Source organism: Cydia pomonella, chromosome 20 (assembly GCF_033807575.1).
Source record: "Cydia pomonella isolate Wapato2018A chromosome 20, ilCydPomo1, whole genome shotgun sequence".
In the NCBI taxonomy this organism is placed as follows: Eukaryota; Metazoa; Arthropoda; class Insecta; order Lepidoptera; family Tortricidae; genus Cydia; species Cydia pomonella.
The window spans coordinates 948,284-966,661 of NC_084722.1; the positions used below are offsets into that span (position 1 = coordinate 948,284).

Consider the following 18,378-nt stretch of genomic DNA (forward strand, 5'->3'; position numbering starts at 1 on the left):
TATCACTAAGCCTCTTATTTATTTATTTAAAATTTGATTCAGGCAACAAGGCCCATATTACAAATACCTTACAGACTAACATATACATACATATACATTTTATAACATTACAACTAAACACTATTTAGGCGACAAAACGGCGTGGCTCCGTTGAATCGGCTGCTCTTGTGTCGGATTCGGCAGTTTGCCCCGGAACCTCCGAAACACGACACCCTTCGGCCAGAAGTCGGCGCATTCGATGGTCCCCTGCAGCGGTCGCGGCACGCGCACAACAAAAGAGTTGAAATGCACGTAGTGACGCGATCGAAGCTGGAACACCCTCAGCGTGTAGCCGGTCTTCTGGTGTACATACTCCACCACTTCAGCAGCCGTGTGTCTTATGTGTGTATTAATGGAATCAAATAATTCATTCTGTGTATAACTATAAATAAATTGTGAGACAATTTCACGAATCGACTTAAATAGCCCTACAGCAAGCTCAATAAGGCTTGTAGTAGTAGTAGTAAAACTATTTACTGTACAAAAATGAAAACAAAACAGGAAATAAAACACTCATCATTAGTACAAAGGCGAACTTATCCCTTTAAGGTATTTCTTCCAGTTAACCTTTGAGCAATTGAGGGAGAATTGGAGACGGTAGACATCCGTACTGTAAGTGTCGCAAAAAAAAAAATAGAAAAGGTATTTATTTTAACCTACAATACATGCAATGGTATATGACCTAGTGACCTACAACAAATTTTGACGACCGGTTTGGCCTATTGGATAATAATAGTGACCCTGCTTACGAAGCTGATGGTCCCGGGTTCAAATCCTGGTAAGGGCATGTATTTGTGTGATGAGCATGGATATTTGTTCCTGAGTCATGGGTGTTTTCTATGTATTTAAGTATTTATAAATATTTATATATTATATACACCGTGGGCCAATTAAACCCGACAGATTTTAACCACGCATTCCTGAGGTCATAAGGAGCAAAAAATTTTATATAAGTTTTGGCCAAATTCGCCAAAAAAAATTTTTTTTTCCGAAAAAAAAATTTCTTTTTGCGTTTTATGCACACACGTTATTTATTTTTACACCTTGGTGAAAAAAAAAAACAGAACGAATAAGTAAAGTTTTTTTTTTATTTACAGACGAAAATGGCGAGTTTACTTTAAAACTTTAATATCTGTCACTAGGTATGCCATACGATTAAATAAATAAATCACTATTATATAAAAACTTGTAAAATATGTGTCGGATATCGCAAAATCACAATATGAAATGAAAACAACTCTAAAGTAGGCAAATAAAAGCCAATCATTTCAAAATCGAATTCCTTGCCCAAGTGACCAATAAAACCATACTTAAATTAATATAAGTACAAAATACGACGTTTAAATACGCTATTACCCTAAAATGCCACGCAATGAGTACCAATGAAGTAACGCGAGCGGAGCGGCGGTTTCTATGCAAAGCGCAAATGCCGCATAGTTATTACCTACATTACCATAAAGTCGTGTAGTGTTTGATGCGTAATTACCGTATTGCGTTTGTATGTAAAGAACATTGGTAATTATAATAAATAACAGGAATATAATAAACGTAACACACACCCGTCTTTATGTGTAACTTTAGCCATAAGATATTATAAAACTTTGAATTCGATTTTTTTTAGGAAAAAATGAGTTTAAGCAGATATAACAAAACACGTGCTCATTATTTTTTGCTACTTTCAAACATATACTCAAACCAGCCATTAACTAGCAAGTTGCTCGAGCATCACTTTCTATAGGAGTTAGAAGATTTAGTAACTTTTTAGTACTTTGGAGGACAATTTCTCCCAATAGGTTGAGTTTGGGCAGCTAAAAAAAATACGTGCCCGTTATTTTAGACTACTCTATAACATATATAAATATGAATCAAATCGGAACCGGACAGTTGGGTACCTTTCCTTGTTAGCCAATTTGTGTAAAATGTCCCTATAATATTTATTTATTTTATTTATCTTTATGCACTCGTACATTGCATATTCATTCCCTCATTACGCTTTGCGCGAATGTATATTGTAACTGGCGCCTAACATCTTGCAATAGACGTTATAAATATGTATTTTAAATGATATTGTAAAACAGCACTTATCGTTTTAAAATGTAGTCGTAACTCAGGCGATGTGTTTTGCATTTAAATAATCTTATACATATCTTAATTACTTCTACAATTAATTTATATTTACCTATTTTGTATTACATACTGACCAAGGCACAACACGAAAATTAGTTTTGACTGAAAAATACCCGTTAAAACTAGTTTTCACCGAGGCCTTACGGGAAATTAATTCTAACTGGTGAAAACGCATTTCGCTGGGGCAAAACGGGAAACTAGTTTTTAAGGCTTTTGACTGAAAAATACCCGTTAAAACTAGTTTTCACCGAGGCCTTACGGGAAATTAATTCTAACTGGTGAAAACGCGTTTTTCGCTGGGGCAAAACGGAAAACTAGTTTTTAAGGCTGCGATTCCACCAGAGACCGGCAAAGATGCGTAGTGGGTGTTTCGTTAAGAACACATAGATAAATGCCGACTAGAGCTGCGCTGAGCGAGGATAGGTAAATTAAGAGATTCTATTGGTTCTTAACACATCCCTCGCTACGCATTCTCGCACATCTCTGGAAGCACAAAGCTGGAAATGCAGCTTTAACTGGGGAAAATGCGTTTTGACTAAAAATGGGTCTTTAGAGTAACATATACATAATTTAGTTAAGTGTACGTGGTTTTGAACGCTGAGCTATGACACTGACTGTACCCAAGCCCACGCGCCCACCGTTGGGCCCACATCGCGTATGAAGCCATTAATAACTGTTAAAACACTAATCCCGTCGAGATGAATCATTATGCTCATGCGCCGGTGCGTTACTACTGTTACTCGACTGTCATCAGAGGGCCTACCGTCAAAATCGAAAAATCGTTATCTGTCTCTATCGCTCTCACATGTTCAAGCGACAGAGAGGGCCTACTGCTCAGAATTCTAAAAAGCAACGTGAATTTAGCCAGCGGTTCAAAGTTACACTCTAATTTTAAAACGATGTTCGGAAATAACATCAAATTACAGCCCGATTTGAACTTTATGATACGTCAGACATTTGCTAGTCCGCGTCAAAAGTGACGTTAATTCAAACAAAAACGCCAATTTTGACACTGACATACTCGTACTTATCAGATCCATATCGTATCTAGACCTAATATTTGACGTATCTCAAAGTTCAAATCGGGCCGTATGTCTGGTAAGTTTCGTTGCTAGGGGTTGTCATACAAAGAAATTAGAGCAAGAATAAGTTTTATATACAAACCTTATTAACTAAATGTTACGGAAATGTTTACACTAAGTTTAATATATTCGAAAACGTTTACTAATGCTGCGTCCCTGTCCTCAGTTGTTTAATTCAAGAAGATATCAATAGCTCGTAGCTAAACGAGAGCGACTTAGGTAAGGCGAGTACGAATCGAGTTCCATTAGTAACGCCGCTGCGCTTGCGACACTGAACTCGCGATCGGAACTGATCTATTGATTCATCTGCGAACGTTTGTTCATATTTTTATGACTCATTCTGTATTTAATACGTGATTATAATGAAAACTTTGCAATTCAATTTAAACGTCATATTGTCATAGAAGAAATAACACTTGCACTCTCTGGGCTGTCAAAATCACTGCCAACTTAACTTGGTCTGACCCTATGACGACCTGTCTGACCTAGTAGCTAGTGACCTTGCCTAATATGAAGCCAAAAGACCTGGGTTCAAATCCCGGTAAAGGCATTTATTTGTGTGATGAGCATGAATATTTGTTCCTGAGTCATGGATGTTTTCTATGTATTTAAGTATTTATTTATTAAATATATCGTTGTCTAAGTACCCACAACACAAGCCTTACATTCTGTGGGACTTAGTCAATAAGTAAGTAAATTAAATAAGTAAAAAATTATGGACTAAAATATTTATTTATTATTTATTTACTTAAATAACCTCAAGTGTTCATAAATGAAGTGCCTTCAAATTAGCAGCACCATAAAGAACTTTAACGGGCACTTTATGAAAGTGCCAAGTTCAGATACTGGCGCCACGGCTCTTCGACGTTGACAAGAGCGATCTTGTTCGATGTCCGATTCATTTTGTTCCTATACTTAGCTTCCAAATTAGCAGTGCTATAAAGAACTTTAACGGGCACTTCATGATAGTTCCAAGTTCAGATACTGGCGCCACGGCTCTTCGACGTTGACAAGAGCGATCTTGTTCGATGTCCGATTCATTTTGTTCCTATACTTAGCTTCCAAATTAGCAGTGCTATAAAGAACTTTAACGGGCACTTCATGACAGTTCCAAGTTCAGATACTGGCGCCACGGCTCTTCGACGTTGACAAGAGCGATCTTGTTCGATGTCCGATTCATTTTGTTCGTATACTTAGCTTCCAAATTAGCAGTGCTATAAAGAACTTTAACGGGCATTTCATGACAGTGCCAAGTTCAGGTACTGGCGCCACGGCGCTGTTCGACATTGAAACAAGCGATCTCAAGATCTTGTTTTAATACTTTTTAATTCAAATTGTAAAAAATATCGACTTTTGAGAGTCGGTTTTTATTTTCTCTGATTTTGATAAGTTCGACATTGTAACAAGCTTTCTCAAAAATCTTGTTTTAATACTTTTTATGTAAAAATGTAAAATTTGGTAAATTTGAAGAGGTTCTGTTCTCATTATGAAATAAACACGAGATTCCAATTTGGGACCACAAAAATATATTTATTACATTTTTTCACTTAAATACAATGTAAGTTTACAGTATGTTATGAGTATTACACCAAAGCACTTACAAACTAAATAAATATGTCAATACAAAAAATAATAATACTAATAAAACAAATCATGATTGATGTCTAACATTTAAGTTATTTATTGCATTCCATGGTACATACAGTTATCTTAATTTATCTTAAATGTTTCACAACACGGACCCTGAGTAGGGTCCATCTCCATACCCGTTGAATTACGAAAATTTCAAACGTTTTGGGAGCTCAGAAGTTTCTTTTCAGAAGCTTAATAAAATAAAAAATAAAAAATAAAATAAAAATGTATCTCTATACAGTGTACAAAATAGGGAACTCTATCTATTCATCAAATTTTATCAAAACCTGAGGAAAAAAATTATAACGACATAAAATTTAGTATGATATAATAATTAGATTCAAAATAAAAGTTGTCACTCTTTTGAATAATACTTATCGTTTTGTATGAATGTGATATGGTGTGATGTGACGTTACACAGATAAAAAAAGAAGTAAGTAGTGCATTCTTATTTGCCTAACGAAGATAACGAATGTGAGATTGAATGGAGATTTGTTAACGGTATGAATGCATACGCATAAATATGATACATACTGTTTTACATCAAAGTTAGAAGCCCGTTTTTGGCAACTTATTTCAATATGATTCCATTCTAAATTCTACTACCAAAATTGTCGAATGAAGGCTATGAGCTATTAGTACATGATTAATCTTCGATCTCAATTGGACAACGAACCTTCATGCCCTTTTGAAGATGTGCAACTTAAGATCACGTGTCATAACCTGGCATATAGAGGCCAAGTTCAACCATGAATTATATGAATCTCATTTGACCATGTCTAAAATGCGAGCCAAGATCAAAATACCATTGTCGAATGATCATATAGGTCAGGTTAACCATCTTGATTATCTTGAACTTGAATGAACCATTTAATCTTATTTGGTCATGTTCAACAACACAATATACGATCACAATAGCATTTCCGATTAAAGTCCAAGTTCACAATCAAACTCTTTAATCTTATTCGGACATGTCCAAAACGCAACGAGCACAATGCAACATAAGATCATAATACTATAGTAGAATGAAGATCGTTCACCATATTTTGTGATTCGATGAATTAATTCTATCTTATTTGGATATGTCCAAAACGCATACCAACTGTAGCATTCGTTTATGAGACTGCTTGCTTAACAGTCCAGACTAGACGTGATTTATTTATTCAGTATAAATTTTATTTTGACACTTGGAGAGACTTTACACTTCCAAATCTTATTAGTATTAGTACTCTGACATTGGGGACCTTTAACATCTCCAGATTTAATGTGTTTTTAACCATTTAACCAATTAAGATTATTATAATGTAATGTTTACCCAGGTATTGGCTGTTGTATTTATAAATGTTGTTATGTATTTTTCATGTCACTATATGATGTTACTATAAATGTTGTATTGACTTGTAAAAGAGCCCTTGAGGCCTACTTGCAGAATAAATTTTTGAATTTTGAATTGGAATTTGAATTTTGAACGCATAAGAGGGCCCACCGCGATCACCGAATAAATATTTCTCTGTCACTTCAATTACGCCTTAATTGGGGTAAAGGAGAAAGATGCCAACAATTTTTGAAGTTCGATGTTCGCGGTAGGCCCTAAGATCACAACAGCACCGTCGATTGAGGGCCATGCGCCGGCGCCGATATCAAAACCGGAAGACCGCTCAAGGCCGACTCTCGCTTTCAATTGGATCCCCGTTAGCACCTGTTTGCCGATTGCGGATAAGGAGGATGTTTTGTTTTGTTTTTGGACAGTTAGTGACATTTTGTAAATGTATTTTGTACTACAAAATTTACAACATTCTAAACATTAAATTTTTAGCGGCCAGTAGTTTTACGGCCCGATTCGAAGAATGAGATAAGATAACGATAAGTTCTGGTTTAGATAAGTTCTCATTCAGATATCATTTATATTTTTAATTGTCAGAAGCAGCTCGATTCGGGCAACCAATGTCATTTTGACGTTAGAAATATCGTAGATAGGTCTTATTGGGATCACAGCGGAATTGAAAGAAACGTAAATTTTGACATGTCGTTTAGTTATCGGTCTTTTAAAGAACTTTCTAAGATCTTAAACGTGTCTTAATCATTCTTCGAATCGGGCCGTTAGTCGGTGGTGACCCTGCCGTTACGAAGCTGGATGTTCTGGGTCCGAGTAGATCCAATCCGTGCAAGGGCATTTGTTAATGTCATCACCAATATTTGTGACCGCAGCCGGCAAAACTTCCCAGTTTGCCGCTTGCAGATTTGTTTGTATCTTTATGGCTAGCGACAAAGTGGGACATTTTGCCGGCCGGGGTCATTACATTTGTTCCTGAATTATGGTTTTCTATGTCTTTATCTATTTCATCTTCATTTGTTTGGGGCTATGTGACAAATTGACCCCAAACATATATGTTTACTTTTTTCTTTCAACGCTTTGCCCATAGGTCGAACTCCTTCCTGAAGTTATCTCAAGGGACGGAAAAATATCCATTGATATTAATATAAATGACATTGAAATTGAATTGAATATTCTTCAAGTATACACCCCGCTGCAAAATTGTATGGACCCCTTATTCATCTCTGAATAAATTTAAAAGTGGAAAAATTGCTGCCTTGGGTGTGACTTCAACTCACGGCCTCTGGATCGATACTCCAGCGCTCTGCCAACTGAGCCACCAAGACCTCATCCATAGCCAGCGAATCTTTCCACCATATTGGTCTAGGGAACCCTAGCGACATCTACCGTAAGAGCGTTACACTTCTTAAACGGTTACCGTACTTCCAATTCACTATGTGCCACCCATCCTAAATTAATTTCTGCAGAAAAGCAGAAAGCAGAAACGTCTACGAACGATGCTATTAACTATTCATTTAAAAAGTGGCCGTGCACTTTTGCTCGTACACTATGTTTTAAAACAGTCGCATGAGATAATGGAGTATGGCTCGTATATTTGGGGTAAAAGAGGCTTCCATAATTACTTAATTTTTGTAACCTATTGTAAAGATTAACAATAAGCCGACCTTAGCACAGAAACTCTCAAAACTATTGTTGTCGTAATTTTCATAACGCTATATTTTCGTAATTGTCAAAACGGGATTTCTGGCGCACTAGGTTACTATTATGTGTTTATTCTCAGCATACAATGTTTTTGGATGACGAATCAATGAGAACCAGGCTGCCTTAGCGGCCATTTTGATCCGAATGATATTTAATTGATGTCATTCAGTCATTTCACTCGTACTTGTCCGTACTGTATTGGCGCGAGCGAGACGCACAACTAAATAACATGATTTAAATATCATTCTCATGACAGTATATTTAAGTCTAAGTGCTGGAGGAAGATGCTTCGGATATCGTGGACGGATTGACATGGTCGACTAATAACAAACAAGCCATGCCTGGCATCAACGAAAAACTCACAAGGGCGCTCCTTCAACTAGGGAAGGTCAGTCAAGTGTCATAACAGGTCATGGACTATTTAACAAACATCTTTTTATAACAGGAGTCACAGACAGTCCCCTATGCCGAGGATGCATGGAGACAGAAGTCCATACTCCAGCAGCTCGGCATCACACAGCGTTCATTGCCCGTAAGTACAGTCGCGCATACTGCAGTACTTTGGACATGTCTCTGATAACGACTCCATAGCCGCTCGGCTGGTCTTACAAGGAAGAGTGGAGGGAACCAGATCGCGTGCAGGTCACCTATGCGCTGGACAAATAAAATCCGCAGTTGGCAACCACGTGTCTTACTGTGCCAGACAGTCTACCAACACCAACAGGGAGAGATGGCGGGCGCCTCAACGTGACCACGACCGCTCTGCTAAGAGCGAAACGACAGAGAAGAAGAATATTCAAGTACGGATTGGCCTGTTAGTACGGACCACACACATTTTTTGTGGCAAGTGCTATGTCAAATAGGTTAATAGAGATATGTATGCATTCTTAAAGTTATTGCAAAATTAGCATATTCAGAGTCAAAGTAATTACAGCAAATCATAAAATAAGTTTTCTGATTATAAAATTTCTTAGCGTGTATTATTATATTCGTTATCGAGTTAAGTTATAACTGTTCTAAGCTTTGACTCATAACCTCATAGCCTACTACTTATTCTTATGAGGTGGAAATTATATATGATATAATTTTATATCAGATTCAGACTAATACCGTATAATCGCCATAAATAGCCCAGTATGGTGATCAATAACTATTACAGTATTTATAATCGATTGTCCACCAGCAAGGCTGTTCGCACTGACATTACAAATGATAACATCGTTATCAGTGATCTAGAATTAGTAATAATAGTGATAAATTAAGTTATATCAATAGCAAAGGCGCAGGCGGAAATTGATTTGCAAGAACAAATCATGTTATCTGTAATTTAGAAGGATATCTATCAATAACTGACAAACACAAAGGTTAGTTTAATAGACATTTTTAGTCGTTCTACTCGTTCTTGACCTATCTCAATGAATTTACTTTTAAATGTCAATACAAAAACACCTTTTTTTCTGCATTTCCTATCGCAAGTTATAGGAGTGCTGCGTTAAGACTTAAAAGACTCCAGTTCTTACCAACTAGGTAAGAACTGGAGTCTTTCAAGTCTAAATTAGAAGAACTTCATTACCCGAAGAAGAGTCGTTATTACCCAACTCTGCGTTTAAAAACTTCCGAGTTATGCAAGTCCCGAGTAGAGTCCTTTGATGAGTTTTTTTAAGTGCGACATAGAGGGATCGAGTCTTCGAATAAAGACTTCGTCAAAATGTTTACAGGATTTTTTCTGCAACTAGCACAAAACAAAATTGTCATTTTTTAATGATTTGTGCATAACCCATGAATTTAATGTGTACACAATGCCTTGTAGAAAACTTTTGTACATAATTTGAGAGTTCTCTTCAAAATCAAATTTTTACAAAAGACTTAGGACTCGATAAGGACTCAAGTTTCAACTTAATATCTAGAGTTTGAAAAACTGAGTCGAGTTTAAAGAAAGCAGATGACTCAAAGGACTTAAGTCTTAACCAACACTGGTGCTGCGAGGAATTGTTCGGATTAATCCCCGGTGCTTTTTTCCGCCATCGCTTTACACAGTATCTATCTTCACCACTTAGATTGTTGTCCTAAAATAAAGGCAGGCAAGGTAAAGGGGGATTCCACCTGGGGGGAATGTTTTCGATCCCAGGGCGCCCTCACGAATGCCAAAGAGGGTGAAACGTCGGAGTGGGTTTGGCCAAGTTCTACTCGCCCTCTCACTAGGAGAGAGAAAAGTAGCGGCGAGTCCCACACACCGTGCTAAATGCATTCCCACTCCGTCATAAAAAAGGGCAAGGTAAAGGCCGGTAATGCACTTTCAACCCCTTTAGTATTACAGGTGTTTATGGGCAACAAAAATTGTTAGCCGTACTTACTTTATCGGATATCGGACGTTTATTTATTTATTTAAACTTTATTGCACAATACATGAAGAGTACAAATGGCGGACTTAATGCCAGAAGGCATTCTCTACCAGTCAACCATGAGCCAAACCGAAAGATCCTAATTACGACGTTAACAGACGAGACGAACATCTCATCATATATCTATAAGTGTTTAAATAAAAGTAAACAAAATCCTCCCCTTAAATGGCTCCTTAGGCCCGTTAAGGGTAAGATGAAAGCATTACATGATGTAGGTTAAAGTCAGGTCATTCAGTGTCAGATCCAGGCGGTTTTGTATTTGGTTGGTTAACCAATAAATGTTATAACTAGCCGAAAATGTACAAATTGTTTGTTTAGGTTTATTGAAATACCTAAAGATACAGAGATAGTTATGATTTGTGATTAACGACAAGAAAAGTATATTGCAGCTAAACCAGACATGTACCTTTCTAGGATTAGATGTATAAATTCTCGCGATATGAGCCTAGAGTTGCCCTACAAGAAACGAAAACATATCTACGATCAGTCAAAAAGTATTAACAAACAAAAAGTTTTAACCATCAGATAAATTGCTACTTTTCTTGGTTCTCTTACCTCTGCTTGTTTGGCAGTCTCTTATGGTCACAATAAAATTACAATTAACAATTTTACAGTAAAGTTAGAATGTCCACGTGACGGGAAGCTCCGCATGCCCCATATAAGGACCGGAGCCGACCGGCCTCGGCGCGCGCGCAAGGCCGCAGGGTGACTGACTCACGCAACTAAGTACTCGGGCGTAAGTGAGATTTTATTAACACGTCGAACAAGCGTACAGCCTGCTTGATGGTAAGCGATCACCGTAGCCAATGAAGGACTAGCCAAGTGACAATCCTCTATGAATATAAATTTTAAAACTACGAGTTGGATTGTAATTAAACTTTGCACATACAATGACATGAGGTATATCTATGCTTGAATTTAGTTTATACAGCTTCCAAAACAAACGGAATAGAGCGAAAACAAGTTTTGTATGAACAACTTAAATTCGTTGTACTCGTATTTTTACAAGCTTTTATTTAGTTTCACCTGACCCGTTGTCTGTCCTGTCGGTATGTAATCAAATCTTGCAAGTAAGATTTGACCCACTTCCCGGTGTCCAATGAAGCTGAAAATTTGCATACATATGTACCTAAGTCGGGTGACAATTCAATATTATGGTACCATCGAGCTGATCTGATAATGTAGACAGGAGGTAGCCACAGGAACTCTGAGATAAAACAACGCAACCTAATTGTGTTTGGTGTTTTTAGAATTGTCTCGATGAGTATTAGTTGCCTGTGGAAAGAAAGGTACAGTCAGCGATAAAAGCTTGTACCAAAAATGTTTTTTTGCCAAAAACTTATTTTATTAATGGTATCTGAAGCTACATAAACTAATTACAGGCATAGATATACCTTATCCTATTGCAAGTACAAAGTTTCAGAGCAATTTAGCTAGTCGTATTAAATGGACTCATTTTAATGAAGTAAATACAGCAATTAAGAATTGTCTTATACCTATTAATATGTTTTGGTGGTTATAACCTTTTTGTTGTAAGTTGAAAGTCACACTCAGAGCAGATTTATTACCTAGATATCCGTAAAAGGGTGCAATACGGAAGAAAAAAGGCTTTTAATGTTAATTTGCTGATGGTACTGTTACATATTCAGGTCGTGATGGAGTGTTGTTAATATAAAGATGAATGTGCTATCCATCAGTTCAAAAAGTGGTAAGTACAGTCATATTTCTTTTCTTAAGATGCATCGTATGGACATTGCATATTTACATAGGTAATTCAGTGGAACATCGATAACTTGAACATAAACATAGTAGACATGCGCGAAACAGTGCTTCATAAAGTAATGCTATATCACATCACTTTTTCGAAAACGTAATGTTACACTGAGATATCACATCACTTATCACTCGAAACGAAACATTACCCGAACGAATACAGCGCGCGGGCGCGCGCGTGATGGCAACGTCACACTCATCACAGTACCAACTACATTACGCAGCGAGTGTTAGGACTCTAGGGCGTATCATATCGGCGCGTCGATCTATTACGCATTGCGTTTTGTCACCGCCATGTGATAGATCGTTTTTGTAATGTTTTTATTTTTATAGTCGTAGAATATGCATCATAGATAAAAAATAAAAGAAAATATCTCTTAATTAATGAGATTACGCCATCGAGAGTCACTAGGTAGTATTTTTATTTGGGTATATCAATAAAATTATGATATGATACTGATACGAGAATGTACTGTAAACACTAGCTCACTATTAAATTAAAGATAAATAAGTAACTTCACTCGTGCTTAATTTAGTTTGCCGCGAAAGTCAACCAAACCAAACATTTCACAACAATAATAAACAGTAAATACGTTTTTGTTCGTCAAATTCAAACTCGCAAGCGAATTATCATTTAGCCGCATCCTTATAGGTAAAATACTAAAATCATTGTAAGCTCTATGGTAACGCATTACAGTTTTAAATCGATTGCAGGTGCAAAAATCCGTTATCGTATCAATTTAATGAAATTTGCAATAACTCAAATGCGACTGCTACCGACCGGCCGAGCGGACCGATCCGAAGTGTTCCGAAAGCATTGCGGAATGAGAGCGAGCGAGCAGTGAGTGCGGGTGCGAGCGGGATAGCAAAGTAATGATAGCATGGCAAACAAACATCACACATCACACCATCACGTCTCATTGCTCATTATACATTACGCGGATTCTACTTGAACGGACCTTTCGTACCGACTACCGGCGCGTCAATCTATATTGATGCTTTACGAGTTTACGCGCGCTTCGGCCAGTCATATGCTCGAGTGATGTTTGAAGTAATGCTTGGTTTCTCGGAGTGATGCGTAATGCAACATTACGCGTTTGAGTGATATCTCATTTGTGATGTTACGCGCATTACTTACACATGTCTAGAACATAGTACGAAATAATCGTTGACACGAAAAAAATGCTATTCTCTTAAAAGCTTAAACCCTCCATCATTTGAAATTTTTGTGCTATTCTCCAGAAATTTCTTAGCTCGCAAAGCCCATGCCCCATGACAAAACACTGGGTAGAAATCATCACTGGCCAAACAAAGTAATTATTACCTAGTGCCGCTAATAATTAATTATTTGTATAATAAATAATAATGTATGTATGTATGTATGTATGTATATACTTTATTATACATAGAAATAAAAACACGAAAAACACAGTTACAGAGTAAATTAAATACAAGAAAGGCGAACTTATCCCTGTATGGGATAAGAAATAAAATAAAATAAATAAAAAATAAAAGTGGATAATCACTGAAATTAATGAAATGCAAGTTTTGAATACACATTGATACAAATATAAATTTAACATATGTAAATAAAAATTATTAATGAAGTCTGTTTGTAGCTTTGTAAATTATGTTTTAATTATTTAATGTAATTTAAATCATTTTTATTTTTATACATTAATTTTATTTTTTAATGTGGTTGTTATACCTGAAACAAATAATTTTGTATTTTTAGAGCCAAACTGTGAAATGTACTGTCGCCCGAACTCTCACCTAACCCATACGAATTTCAAATTTTCAAGAAACCAGCGTACTTCCTTAAAGGCCAGCAAGGCACTTACAACCCCTCTGGTGTTGCAAGTGTCCACGGGCGAATTGTTTACCATCGGATTTATTATCTGCTCGTTCGCTTTCTATATCATAAAAAAGTAACGCTTGATTGAATTGGTTATTTGATTTCTACTTGCTAAATAGAAAATCACCAAATTTGCTCATTAAAAATGTACGTACGTTTTTGACAATCCGCCGCCAGCTACCGCTTTAACGAGTGACTTTTACTTTCTCACGTAGTTTTAATGGTCCGTTTAATTAGCACGTAATCGATCACGCTTGACAAGTCAATCTGTGCACTGGCAGGAAGAGAAATTGACATCTGACACACAGTCAGAATAAACACTACTTTGACCCGTGGAAGGTGGAGGTAAGGAAAGGAATCTCCATATACCAAAAAGTGTCATCAAAAAACCTTAAATAGGTGGCGCTACGCTAGAGTACTTGAACAAAAAAATCAAATCATAGACAGCGCACTTCACTCCGTCAATAACGCCTAGGTTCTTAACTACTCTAGCGCTACTCTGGAGAGATTTGGAACTATTATTTATAGGTGACAGCTGGATACTTTTGCAACAGTTCTACCATAAGAGATTTCTCTCCTCTTAAATCCACACTCCATAACTTTGACCCATAGAGTTCAATTTATTTATTTCCAACCAAGAACAAAACACATAAACAATGCTAGGTGTACAGTACGTGGACCCTGATAGGATGCAGCAAACCAAGTTAATAATGATTGGTAAAATATAATGAGAATGATTGCATTACTTAATAAACGTTCCATATTTCATAAAAGTAATTTTATCGACAAAAGAACAATAAAATAAATAAATTGATATTACAGCCATTAATTCATAGACACACAGTTATTATTACTATAGAGAAGCCATACCAAACAATGAAAGTGTCGCAATTGCAACCTGTACCACGCGACCAAAACGTCATAAGCGCCGTAAATATTCATGGCGCTTACGCATTTAGGTCGCGACATTCACTCTCCGGTTCTATGGTTTGTTGTCAAAACAACAACAGTGCAGGTTCTAATATGTAGTAATAATATTTCAATGCTTTGACCTGAGTCTACTAAGTAGCCGAAACCCGGCCATTTATTTACATGCGGATCCAGGTGCAGAAAAATGTGTCTGAATAATATTATATGATAGATTTATTTTGTTGCATGGTTTCCCAATAGTTGCAAGTAAAAAAAAAACTTGGTTTAAGGAACTAACGACTTGAAACACATTGCGAAAAAATGTTAAGATAAACTGCAGAAATACAATAATCAATCATAAACTGTCACTTGACCTTTTACCAAAGCGAGCATGTACTTACCTACTGGAAAATTGGCGGTTTTTAACCTCACGCACTTATACAGCTAGGTTTAAACTAACAACTTAGAGTTAACGTACTGTCAATAATATTTTACATGTTCTTCATTCATTCTAATCGATAACAGGAAATTATGACAGATGCAATGTTTGAATTACTTTTCTATTTGTTCACACGTTGTTTATGTTAATTATAATACTTAATTGAATGCCTCTGTTTTGTTTAATTTAACGTAAGTTTTGTTAAAAGTGATCCCCTTCTTTGTCTTTAGGTGTTACCACACCAATCTATCGATCATCGATCGATACCATTGATCGACATCAATCGATTGGTATGGTCTAATAGAAACGAAGACGGTCGACGTCGACTGTTCCATTCTACCATCGGTCGATTATCGATTGATTGCTCTAGTATAAACTATCGATCGACGTCGACTGTTTCATGATCGATCGATTGGTGTGGTGGCACAGGGTGGTGGTGATGGAGACATATCGCATAAATTGTTATGCGATGTCTCCTGACTTGACGAATGATTCAATTAAATCCAAATATTTTAGTGTTGCTTAGATTTCGTTTGATTTATGTTTAGTTATAGTAACTGTATGCCATTTATATGTCATTGTGTGTTGTATTTATTATTATGTCATTTATATCGCACAAATTATTAAAATGGTAACACTAAGGTCGCCAAAACGACCTTAAGACCAATTACACATCATTACCCTAAAAGCTCACTCCATATAACCGGAACCAAAGCTCACCTTGTTCACATGCCATTTGAATAAATAAAATCAGGCGTTACTTTGCGGAAATTCACACTAATTAAAATAAAAAAATATTACTTTGCTAATAACGTGCTAGTCAATCAGTGCCAACCCGTTATACTTACTTGCGTATTTTTACGTGCAATTTTTTTGCACGCCATTTTAATTTGTCGTACTGTAACATAACATAGGTTGTAAGTTGATACTAACAAATATGGACTGTATTCATTGTCTGTTGAAATAAAATAAAAAAAAAAAAATAAGTGCCATAGAAATAGGAGGAACAATATTTTTTTCGCGATTTCTGGGTTGGTCACTGGGTGATTTTGGGAATTTTGACATCGCAATATATATTGCCGGGAGTAAAAAAAACACTGGCTTTCAAAGGGTTAACAATTTCTTATCTAATTATCGACTTTATTTACAAGTAATAAAAGTGAGTGGGTAAGCTTGGTATAACAAATATGACGGGTCCGAGTTCGAACCTGCACCTTGACCTTACCTTGAGGGCCTTATGGGGTGGAGGCGGTGGCGAGTTATTTTCGACCTTGCCTTTTTTAGATGTGTTCCTGGGTCTTATATGCCAAATCGGAAGACAAATCTTGGTAGTGTTTCAAATAAGGCCAAGATGCATTCTTCAACAGTCTATTCAAAGGGTGTCGCCAGCTGATGGCCAAGGGGAGGGGAGGGGCATACATATAGTTAAAAATTTTGTTCTCTAAAGGGTTCAGCTACCCTTCCGGACCCATGAAAAAAACTAATTGGTGACTCCTGGACTAGGATATAATCTGTATTGCATATATAGGCTTTTGGACCCGGGTACGTCCTTAAACTACGTCCAAAAGAGACGTATGGGCATTGTGAATGTCATCTCGCTTTGTGTGGTAGGGCACAGCCAGTGGATGTCATTCCAGTTCTAGAGCAGAGCCCAACTGGAGAAGTACCTCCACCTTATAGAAAACAGCAGCCAAATAACACTAGACCCTACTCATAGTGTTGTGTTCCTGCCGGTGAGTAAGGTTGCCAGAGCTCAACGAGGGGGGGCGGCGGGTTTAGGGTCGGCAACGCGCATGTAACTCCTCTGGAGTTGCAGGCCTACATAGGTTACGGAGGCTGCTTACCATCAGGCGGGCCGTATGCTTGTTTGCCACCAACGTAGTATATTAAAAAAAAATAGGTACTGAAATAAAAAAAAACACTGAAACCTGAGTAGGTGTGGAATGTCCCAAAGACCATAACATAGGTAATCTAAAATCATAATTCCTTCGATTTCAACATGACCGTACTTAACCCCCTACTTGCGCTTGCGCTGCAGTTGCAGTCGAATTAAAAGCAACATGATTGAGCTAACAGAGCGGCGCCCGCGCATCCGCTGTCGCTGGTGTAGATCCAATTAATGGATAGACGGGTCGATAGATGATTCATGTTCTTTTTCGTTATATGAACCCGATGGTCCTGGGTTCAAATCCCGGTAAAGGCATTTATTTGTGTGACGGGTACTGACGAGCCTCTGGGGAACTGGGGAACCTTACAGAAAACCGCAGCCGAATAACACTAGACCCTACTCATAGTGTTGTGTTCCTGCCGGTGAGTAAGGTTGCCAGAGCTCACGCGCATGTAACTCCTTTGGAGTTGCAGGCGTAGATAGGCTACGGAGACTGCTTACCATCAGGCGGGCCGTATGCTTGTTTGCCACCGACGTAGTATTAAAAAAAAGCAGATATGAGCGTAAACGAGCTAACACGATAGGACGCCCAGGATCGCGCAAAGTGCAGGAAAGCAAGTAAGAAAGCGGACCCTGGCAAAGCTGGTAGAAGAAGAAGAGTTTCATGAAATACGAAAAATATCCCAAAAATCTTGGCATAACAATAAATACTAGAAATTTTGGGTAAATTTTATGTATGATTAAAACATATTTATATTTTAATGTTTATATTTGTGAGTATACATTTTTATACTATATACTATGGTTTAAAACATCAAATGCAATCTGTGCGGTAAAATAGTAGAGTCAAATGATTAAAAGCCTCATCTACAAAATTAAATGCATCTAAGTGGACAATCTTAAGAATTATAATTACGCCATTATCTCAGGGGTGACGACCTCCATGCCGGAGTCATGACACGGCTCGGAATTATGGGAAAAATGGACTGCTTTGGAAAATTGGTTATTGTTTACTGAAAGTAGGGATTTAGAGAAAATCGCTATGAGATCATTCATATTGTTTTGGATGGTTGGGATATTGATATCAGACCAAGATACGTTGGCAGCGATTTTGACAGCCCAAACAGTGCAAGTGTTATTTTAATTTTACTTAACACTTGCACAGGCTGGGCTATCAAAATCGTTGCCAACTTAG

The 18,378-nt window shown here is 37.2% G+C and overlaps 1 protein-coding gene across 1 annotated transcript in view; it reads right to left on the minus strand.

Moving 5' to 3' along the window:
• LOC133529077 (GAS2-like protein pickled eggs) overlaps positions 1 to 18,378 on the minus strand; it is a 143,453-nt gene that overhangs the window by 24,973 nt on the left and 100,102 nt on the right. The window lies entirely within an intron of this gene.